A 10,821-nucleotide genomic window follows, 5' to 3' on the forward strand; every position below is an offset into this window, starting at 1 on the left:
CCATTGATTGAGGCACTGTGAAAGCGCCATTTAGATGGCTCTTAGTGTTGGTGGCGCCACCAACATGACCAGAGGCGTTTCCTCCCTCTCTCTTTCCACGTTGACCTCTTCGGTTCCGTGTTTGCCTATTTTGGCGGTTATCTTCCCAAGTAGAGTGAATATATGGACCAGAACGTCCAAATGTATCCCTAAGATTAGGGTTTCGCTCTTGGCGCCCTCTCTTTGGGGCACGACTATAATTGGATTCAGGAATATGCTCTGTTCCCACGGATCTCGAATTATAGTTCTTCACAAGGATGTTGTCATGCTTTTCAGCGACATTCATAGCTCCAATGAGCTCATGAAACCTTATGATCCGTCTTGCAGTAACATCGATTCAATATTTCTTAGCAACCATCAATGCAGAGACGAGGAAGGTAGAGAGAGTCTTCTCAATCAATATCGCATTTGTGATCTCTTTATCATAGAATTCCATTAAGGATTTAATGCGAAGTGCTTCCGAGTTGTAGTTAAGAACTGACTTGAAATCACATTAGCGGAGGCTATGCCATCTCACTTCTAGGTCAGGAAGCAGGGAGTCACGGACGTTGCCAAATCTTTCTGCAAGTGAGACCCACAGCCTTCTAAGGTCTTCTTCATTCATACACTCGTACTAGAGCGAATCATCCATATGACGAGTCATTAGGATGATGGTTTTCACCTTATTTGCCTATAAGGCTGCTCTATTTGCTTCCAAAGCTTGAGCTTGCTCAATAGTTAACACGACTTGGCTAGGCTCGAGAATCGTCTCCAGGATTCCATCGTCCTTGAGATGCTGGTGGACATCACGAACCCACTTGTGATATCTAGAGCCAGTTGTTCCCAACGGAGCTGTACATACCTCCAACAATATGGAGTATTTACTACATCACCAAGCATAAGTAACACCCACTTTGGGACATCCACGAGACATGGCAAGGCCCAACCGCGACATCCATCGTGTAGCCCTATGTTCAAGCTACGCCACGGTATCCGGAAGTCGCAAATCCGTCGCCGGGAAGCCACCTTTCCGGCCTTGCCAACATGCCCTCACAAATAGGCTTTCTAGACTAGAATGGTGGGTTCTTGTCCCACATCTAAGAAAATGTAAAGGAGAAGCATTCCTTCACCTATAAAAGGAATGCCTCCTCCCACTTAAACACCATTCCATCTCCACTCCATTACACACTTGGGCCGCAAGGCTCGACACACTAGTATAAGCTTTCAAGTGGACGTAGTCTCCCGCTAAGGCGGGAGGTGAACCACTATACATCTTGTGTCACTCTCTATCTCTCTCTTTACTTACGTTAATTAGATCCCCAACGGATCCAAACGTTAACATTGGCGCCGTCTGTGGGAAGCCAACACAAAGGCTTCGTCACTTACCATTGAGTTAAGTCATCTTAACCGAGCTCAAAATAATTTCTTTCTTTGAGTTATACAATTGAAATCCTTAACGGTAACTTGTTCCATCGGGGTCGGTCAACGCCCGGCGGAGTCAATCAACGCTGACCAACTCCGGTCAACGCCAACCCAAAGTGGTCAACGCTGAACCACTCAAAAAAAAAAAAAAAAATTTTGGCGGCAAAATCTTCTCTGGACACCCTTTGGCCATTCTTCAATGATCATCAACGGCAACTCTCAACTCTCTTCCGCCAGGAGAGCTTCCGAGCTTCAGTCGGCGGCAGCGGCAGAGCTTCGCTCACAAGGCCAAACACTGGCGCCTCCGCCAAACACCTCTGTCGGCCTTCACCGCTGGGTGACCTCCGCTGGTGGTCCGCCGAAGACCTCCGCCGGCCACAGCTCATCTCCGCCAAGAACCCGTGTTCTTCAGGTTCCGCCGGCGAGTCTTCCGCCAGCCGGTCTGTCCGCCAGCGAGCCTTCCGCCAGCAGGTCCGTCCGCTAGCGAGTCTTCCGCCAGCGGGTCTTCCACCCGAGTCCTGCGTCGGCAAACCTTCCGCCAAACTCAACCCAGCGGCGCACTTCGTTGCTTCGTGCTACCCGGAGACCCGGAGGGTTCAACACTCCGCTCCGCCCACTGCTGCGCACGTCTCCGCTGCACACCCCGCTGACCGCAGGCACAGTCCGAGCTTCACCGCCGGAAGGGCTCCACCGCCACACTTCTTCAGCGCCACCGCCACAACTCCTCACCTCAGCGCCACCACTCCGCTAGGCGACCCCTCTGGTCATCACCTCCGCCAGCACAGTTCCACCGAGGCTAGGCACCGCTGCCAGCTCAACTCTCCTTCAGCGGCATACCTCCGCCGGACTGTGCACCGCCGAACTATCATCGAGCATCAGCTACATCAGCAGCAACCCGGCCGCCAAGGCATGCCTCGGAAACACAGGATTGCGAGTTAGGTGTCCGAACCAACCTCTGCTCCGCTGGCCTACTCCTCCGCCAGGTTGCAGCTCCCGGCCCTCCGCCAGAGGGTCGTCCGCCAGGGGACCCCCGCCGGCATCCTCCGCTAGCAGGCCAAGCCTCATATGGACACCAGGAGCACCGCCGACTGGCTCCGCTGGTCACAGTCACAGCTCAACCACTGCTGGACGTCCTCCTCTGGACAGCTTCTCCGCCGGTCGAGCACCGCCGAGCGAGCTCCGCTAGCCATCCACCAGCGGCTCCGCTGTCCATAAATCGACAAATCTAGCACCTTTGCTGAGCACCGCTAGCCTCCACCGCTGAGTGAAACACCGTCGAGCACCTCTGCTCCATGCAGTTACTCCGAGTCTCCACCGCTAACTATGGCCAAGCACCGCTGAGATTCACCGCTGGCCAAAGCCAACTCCGCCAAGCTTCACCGCTGGGCAAGGCTACCGCTAGCCATGTTCCGCTGAACATACACCGCTGAACATGCACCGGAGCTTTAATCTTCCTGGCAGAGCTTCAACCTTCCAATGCACCCAGAATTACTCTGGGCACCCACAGCCCTCTGACCAACACCGACCATCTCTACCGAGCACTGGAAAATTTATCCACCAATCATCAGCAGATTGAGTTCTTCTCCTCAGTTTTCCCCGCACCAGCCGGAGAAATTAATTATGCGAACCCGCTTCGTCGACTACCCAGGGATGGCAGCAGCTCCTCGTAACTGAAAAAGTTAAGTTTTCTGCTTCAGCCTTTGCTAATACACCTGTGAACACCACGTGCTTCGCACAACCAAGTTCTTTGTCAAACCAAAGCATGGCTCAATTATGAAGGCTACTTGTCTCTAAAATAGAGACGCAGCACATGCTATCTACCTCTCCTATGAGCCTCTGGGCACATGCAGTGATGCAACCATATTTTAATTAAGTATTGAAATTGCTAGGTGCTACCGTCTGACCATAGCACGTGCCATGCCTTAATTAAATATTGGAATTGCTATATTCATATGCAAACACATACACACATAACCACATATGTACTGCATGCTTTCATTATAATACTTAGTTACAAAGACATGTCCTATACCGTCAGACACAAAGCACAGATGCTTGTCTTCCTTTGGAAACCAACTTAATTGTATAGCTATTGCGTATAGTAACACATGTCAATATATAAAGAACTTCGCTCACCTACCTTCTGGGCAATTGACAGGGCGTCATGCCGTCATCTGTGACCACACACGTATACTACATATTCATGTCGTTCACTTTAGGCAGAGTCATTTAGAATCCAACTATCCAAGCATCCATAAGCCCCTCGTGAATGCTTATGTCCCATGCTTAAATGATCTGTCTAAATCCACTTGCCAATATTTGACATTCATGATACATGTATATCCATGGGCTCCAATTGATTCACATTGAAAATGCTTGCTTCATGTCCACTGTATCTCACATATATGCTCCTACGGACATATCTTATCATCTATTAGACATATACATTTGATATGTTAATTAGCAAACGAATCATATATGGTAAATACATCGAAATTTATTCTCTAGATCTCATGGCCATATTAAATTTCACATTTGCGGCACATAATCAAATATGTCATGGTGCCATCAACTACTACTTCGCTTATATACTTGGCGTAATATCTTATCAAAGTACATGTATCAGCTATTAGTGTCGATTTTACAAATCCACATATTAATCACTTATTTTGTTCCAAGGAAATTCAATTATTTCTATGGAGCATTCAACCGCAACTACGAAGTTGACAGACATTATCGGAGTACTTTATCCACCACAAGCAACGGACCGTCATGCTCAGCCAACTCCGCTAGCCTCCAAACCGGCATAAGATAAGTGCCTTCCTCTTATCTTTTCCGCTCTTGCAATTAGAGCTACTACCATGCCAATACCATGCTGTTACTACTTCTAAGCATGACTACAATATATCACACTTGATATGCTTTTACATGCTCCCATAAACTTTTAAGCATGCCTACAACGTTTCGTAGATTTGGCAACACTTTCTAGGTCTCACATGCTAGATATGCCATGCTTCGTATACCGATCTCAAACGATCTCTAAGCAAGTTTACAATAATACAATGTTATTAGCAACTTTACTACAAGTACATGCTATACACATATGCCATGCTTCTATTTTAATTGCAAAATTAAATAAGTATGGGACACTCAAACAAAATTTTATTACTTGCTCTATGTGTATCATTTTTCATTCAACCGCCAAGGGGTAAGGCAACGCCTCATCATGACAATGACCGCTACGCGGCATTGCAGTCAAGTTTCTCTTTCGAGAAAACAGCTAGGGACTAGTTAACACAGCCCACGGCAGCCATTGATCCGGCAGTTAACCCCGACGCTTGGGTATCTAAGATTGGGCTCGCTACCCAACACCCTCTGCTCCGCGCAGCTCCCCTCATCAAACAATTTTCCGACCATACGGAGGTCTATAGCCAGGAGTGGGGGACTCCCTGGCGGGCCTAGCAGGGGCCCACCCGAAAGGGCAAAAGCGTTCGCTCCAACCAATTCTAGATGGACGACGCACTCGCACTAATTATGCCTGATATACGGCACAAAGCTACGCTTTGGTATCAACCCGCAAGAACACCCTCCTTGACTGGGGACTTCGGGGACTTATACATACAGCCCAGCATAATTAGCAACGGCAACGCTCATGCCTCAGGGCATCACCATCGAGCTACCCGTTAATGCCTTCCCGGCACCCTTGAGCCTCCGCTCATGCCTTCCCAGCAAATCATGAGCTTCCCGCTCATGCCTTCTCGGCACTCACGAGCTTCCGCTCACGAGCTTTCCGCTCATGCCTTCTCGGCAACCCACGAGCTTCCGCTCACGAGCTTCCGCTCATGCCTTCCCGGCAACCCTTGAGCTTCCGCTCACGAGCTTTCCGCTCATGCCTTCCCGGCAACCCTTGAGCTTCCGCTCACGAGCTTTCCGCTCATGCCTTCTCGGCACCCACGAGCTTTCCGCTCATGCCTTCTCGGCAACCCACGAGCTTCCGCTCACGAGCTTCCGCTCATGCCTTCCCGGCAACCCTTGAGCTTCCGCTCACGAGCTTTCCGCTCATGCCTTCCCGGCAACCCTTGAGCTTCCGCTCACGAGCTTTCCGCTCATGCCTTCTCGGCACCCACGAGCTTTCCGCTCATGCCTTCCCGGCACCCACGAGCTTCCCGCTCATGCCTTCTCGGCACCCCGAGCTTCCGCTCATGCCTTCCCGGCAACCCTCGAGTTCCCGCTCATGCCTTCCCGGCAACCCTCGAGCTTCCCGATTGCGACAAATCAAATTCTTTTCGCGTTCCATTAATACGAGAGACAACCAAACAAACACAACCGTACTCGCGATCGTCGTTCATGAGTTACAAATGCATACCTCCGCGGCGCTCATGCAACTTGCATCTCACGAGCATAACCCCGTAAAACTCGACCTCGTTCGTCTCCTTGCGCGCGTCACGCATTTATCATATGCAATTCATTTTCTCACACGACCATATGCGCACTATTACACTCATATATGCGTTGCCCATTGCAACGAGCATTCTACATATGCCTGTTTTTTTTGTCTTTGTTGTGCAGGTTAACGAGTCCCTTCTTGCTTACGGAGTTCGGGGACTTGTAGGGGCTCCGTGCCGCCCGGTTACTTATGCTTGATGACTTCATGATTATAACTCCCCAACCAAGAAGCTCCTCTTACTTGGGGACTTCGGGGACTTGTACATACCTCCAACAATATGGAGTATTTACTACATCACCAAGCATAAGTAACACCCACTTTGGGACATCCACGAGACATGGCAAGGCCCAACCGCGACATCCATCGTGTAGCCCTATGTTCAAGCTACGCCACGGTATCCGGAAGTCGCAAATCCGTCGCCGGGAAGCCACCTTTCCGGCCTTGCCAACATGCCCTCACAAATAGGCTTTCTAGACTAGAATGGTGGGTTCTTGTCCCACATCTAAGAAAATGTAAAGGAGAAGCATTCCTTCACCTATAAAAGGAATGCCTCCTCCCACTTAAACACCATTCCATCTCCACTCCATTACACACTTGGGCCGCAAGGCTCGACACACTAGTATAAGCTTTCAAGTGGACGTAGTCTCCCGCTAAGGCGGGAGGTGAACCACTATACATCTTGTGTCACTCTCTATCTCTCTCTTTACTTACGTTAATTAGATCCCCAACGGATCCAAACGTTAACAGGAGCAAAGTCTAATTTGTTCAGGTTTACTCATCCTGAAAGAGAACAAGAAATTAGGGTTAGTTTCGGAGTGAAAAATGCTACCACGAAAACATATAAAATTCCTGAGCATAATCGCTTCCAAGAATTTAGGAATTTCTGAGCGTAATCGCTTCCAAGAAATTAAATTCCAAGAGGTATTGGATTAGATCAAAACAATGACGTAAGTGATCAATCATAAATTCTCTACAAACTCTAAGTTTGGAGATCTCAACAAGCTCTAAGCTTGGAATGAGCACGAACCCCCATAGTTCGGCTTAATTTGGTCTCCCCTATGATGAAGAAAGGGGGGTAGAAGAAGGGATGTTGCAAGTCCCCGAGAAAAAGAAACGAAAAAGAATAAAAAAACTTCAAAAGTGGGAACTTTTAGTAAACCATACCTCTTAGGATTGCAGAGCGTATTCGATCCTCGTTGTAGGATTGCAGACGAGCTTCAATCCTAGGCGAATCAAACTTGTTGAAATTTGGAGCAGATTCGCTTCTGAACATCTCCTACTCCGATTGTTATACAGGTCTCAAAACGACTCCAATGGGGCTGAAATTTGGAAGTCAGATAGAAGAGACAGAGGCGAACAACTTTGATGAAGGAAGAATTTTGATCTGAAGTTTCGAACTAGACATTTAAGGGCTTGTAAACTGACTGATATGCACAAGAACGAGAGGAGAAACTAGGAGGAGAAGGATGCAATGGGCATGCAGCGGTGCTGCAGGGGCAGCAGACGTGCGGCAAAGGCTACAAGAGAGTAGCGGCGGTGAGTCTCAACAGTGGTGAGGCGGCTAGGGTGCTTGCAGTAGCGACGAAGATTTTCAGGTTTTTGGTTTTTGGTTTTTGGTTTTTGGTTTTGGTTTTGGTTTTTGGTTTTTGGTTTTTGGTTTTTGGTTTTTGGTTTTTGGTTTTTGGTTTTTGGTTTTTGGTTTTTGTAGTTTGGGCTCGTGCTGATAACGTGTTTTAGGGAAACAAGAAATTGAGAGAAAATCGCTGTGTATTCTCATTGATAATAGGGGCCTCTTTATATATAGGATTACAATGCATAGAATATGAATCATAAAAGGAAAGGTAATCATACATTGAATAGGAATATCTAGATCCTTCTAATTAAACCCTATTACCACTAGGTCAAGTAACCTAGAGTTTGGGCCAGACACACAAATAAGGATTTACTTGAACATTGTATTATTTTTCTTTCAGTATTGCGGAGAGGAAATAGTGGAAGAGAAAAGTGGGTTGTGGGATCATTTCTTTTTAATTTTCTTAATAAAAAATTATTTTGTAATTATCATATTTACCCTTGTGATTTAATTTATTCTTAATTTTTTTTAATCTTTCAAGGTTTAATCTGTCAATTTTTTAAATTTTTGCTAACAAAACATCTTCTCTTAATAATACTATAGATAGATTGAGTCAATTCTCCTTCATAATGATTAAATTTTTTAATTACAGTAAACCTCAATGAACGAATGTCCGATAAATTAATAATCTTGATTAAATTGAAGAAATTTCTCCAATATCGACTCAGACCTAAACTACAAATCATATGGGCCAATCAAAAATAAGTATAAATCATATGAGTTATTTACATCATCAACGCAAACCACCCAGTTATACCATGGTCTGGGACAATATAATAAACTTTCCACGAACCCTAGTATACTGTCCGGCGGCGATTTCCATTGTCCCTACTTTGTGAAGTGGCTTTCCATTACGTGTTCAGGACAAGAATGACCTATTTTCATGTGCAATGAAATATGGTTTGTTAGTTTCAACTTCGCCCCCAATTGTCCAATTTTTATCTGGTGTATTATGCATTTTCCGGTAAGCAAAATTTTTATCAAGTGTAATGAAACATGGTTTGTTAATTTCAACTTCGCCCCCAATTGTCCAATTTTTATCTGGTGTATTATGCATTTTCCTATAAGCAAAATTTAGAGTACACAAATAGATCAGATGTCTGCTCATACAAACTCCGGCGGCGATTTCCAATCAAACAAATCTATGGTTTTGTATATATAATCAGCTCGTCCTTCTTTTCTTTTGTACATACGTATCTAGTTGATTTTCTAATATACCTAAATTGATTTGTGTATATGGGGGATTTATGCGAGGATTTGTGGGTTGAGATTTTGGGTAGACTATCATCGGAGAAGGACTTGGTGCCATGCATGAGCGTGTCCAGGTTATGGCACCGAATAACATCTGGTATTTGGATGCAGAGATTTTGGGCGCAGTCCCCTCCTTTGGGTCTTTTCTTCCGCACTGCCACCACCAGCACCACCACCGTAGACAAGGTATTGCATCGTATGAATTATATCTCTTAATTTATATAATTATCATGCCATGGAAGATAATTAACCTGCAAAGCACTCTTATTTGCGGAGGTCAATTTTATGACAGAAAATCGTATAGATCCAAAAAGTCTCATTGGCAGTATTTTGATCGACAATGGTATAAGCCGGGTGCCACTGCTGAATCCACTGATCGTGATGAGTACCTAAATGGCTGCAACTTGATATCCCATCACAAGACAATATCCCATCACAACTTATCAGTTTTATGTTTGCAATATCCCATCACAAGACAACAAGTTGCCATACCTAAAGCCTGTGTCCACCAAAACCATGATGATCAGCATTTTTGTGCTGCTTTGGCTTTTGACCCTTCCGAATCTGCTCATCACTTGAGAGTTGTTAGAATTGATTATTCTGCACCCTACTCAGCTGTGCTGGATATATTCTCTTCTGAATATGGACTGTGGGTTCGACATTGGCTGTGTTAGAACTAAAGTGGACCTATCATCATCTATTATGCAGAATGCAAATTGGATTATAACTTGATTCATTAATAGGATTTGTAAGCTAAGTACATTAACATCTAGAAACCTATTGAGATAATTATATCAGCTCATAGGTTAGGAATCCATTAGTTGGTTTACATTGTGATCTGATTTAGTGTTGCATTAGGTTTCCTTGTTGTTGGTGACTTGGATTCTAAGAAACATCTTTATGGGAGGATTCTTAGAATCATAACCAATATATATAGGGTGTGTTGGTCCCTGCTCTCTCTGTAACATAAGCCTTAAGTCCTGCCTCAAAAAAGGAGTCTTAATTCAGAGTGGAGGAGAAGATCAATACTAGTAATTGTTAACTCGTCTGCAACAATGGCCCTTAACCATGAAGAAGGTATGTCTCAAATATCATGTTATTTGGTTCACGTTGTGTTGATTAATATTAAGTTTGTTTATGCCTTTGTGAATTGGTCTTGGATTAATTGCTCATTCAGTTTAACAAATGGTATCAGAGCTTCAGGTTTTCACAAACATAAACCAATTTTGATTAATCAATTTTTGGAAGAACCAAAATTTTATTTTCAGTAAAAAACCTATAAAATTTTATTCTAAAACCTTGCTAAAGAAAAGGCCACGAATGGGCCAGTTTTTAGAAAAATTCTTCGGCCCAAACCCGCATAAACGCTGACCCGGATCCAATCATTCAGAACCCCTGCAGATGACCGTTGTATCCTAACGGTCATATTTGATTTGGGGATTAGGGTTCTATCCGGGATTGAAAGCGCAGGGGATGTTTATGTCCTCTATGGAATTCAAAACACCAATTCTGTGGATTAAGAAGCCGAATTAATCGATTGCTGTTTTGGATAAAGATACATGCTTCCGCGATAAAGTTTTGTAGCAAATTAAGAATAAACGAGGTTAGAATTTCTGGAAATTTTTGGGTTTTAAGATTTGGAATATTTTGATCATCGTAATGAGCAAGAACAATAGAGGCATTCCCGGTGTGAACCTAGGCTAGAGTAGATGGTGACCGAATGAAACTTAATTTTCAGAATTTGTTTTGTGATGTGATGGTTTTCGGAATGAACATGTTTGAATATCTTGATGTTTTGATGTTGTGAAGTTTCTGTAATTGATGATCTGTGATGGTATGATATGACATGTTATTAAGTTAATCTCCCTATACATGCTTATTGTGTTAAAATTGCTGATTGAATAAAAATTTCGACTGACAGTGAATTGTTTTTAAGAAAGAAATTTTTGAATAGAACTTTTTCATGGTCTGAGAATTAAAAGAATTAAGAAGATATGTTGCACAAAGCAATTATCTATCGGTTGAAATTCATTGAGTTGTTAAAGGACCT

General features: G+C 44.7%; 1 long non-coding RNA gene across 1 annotated transcript; it reads left to right on the top strand.

The window, feature by feature from the left end:
• The first annotated feature begins 8,348 nt into the window (after nucleotides 1-8,348).
• On the top strand, nucleotides 8,349-9,184 carry LOC121051574. Its single transcript, XR_005806122.1, has 3 exons — nucleotides 8,349-8,484; nucleotides 8,883-8,957; nucleotides 9,048-9,184. It is a non-coding gene; the product is annotated as an uncharacterized LOC121051574 (long non-coding RNA).
• Nucleotides 9,185-10,821: the final 1,637 nt, after the last annotated feature.

This window comes from Rosa chinensis, chromosome 2 (genome assembly GCF_002994745.2).
Source record: "Rosa chinensis cultivar Old Blush chromosome 2, RchiOBHm-V2, whole genome shotgun sequence".
Classification (NCBI taxonomy): Eukaryota; Viridiplantae; Streptophyta; class Magnoliopsida; order Rosales; family Rosaceae; genus Rosa; species Rosa chinensis.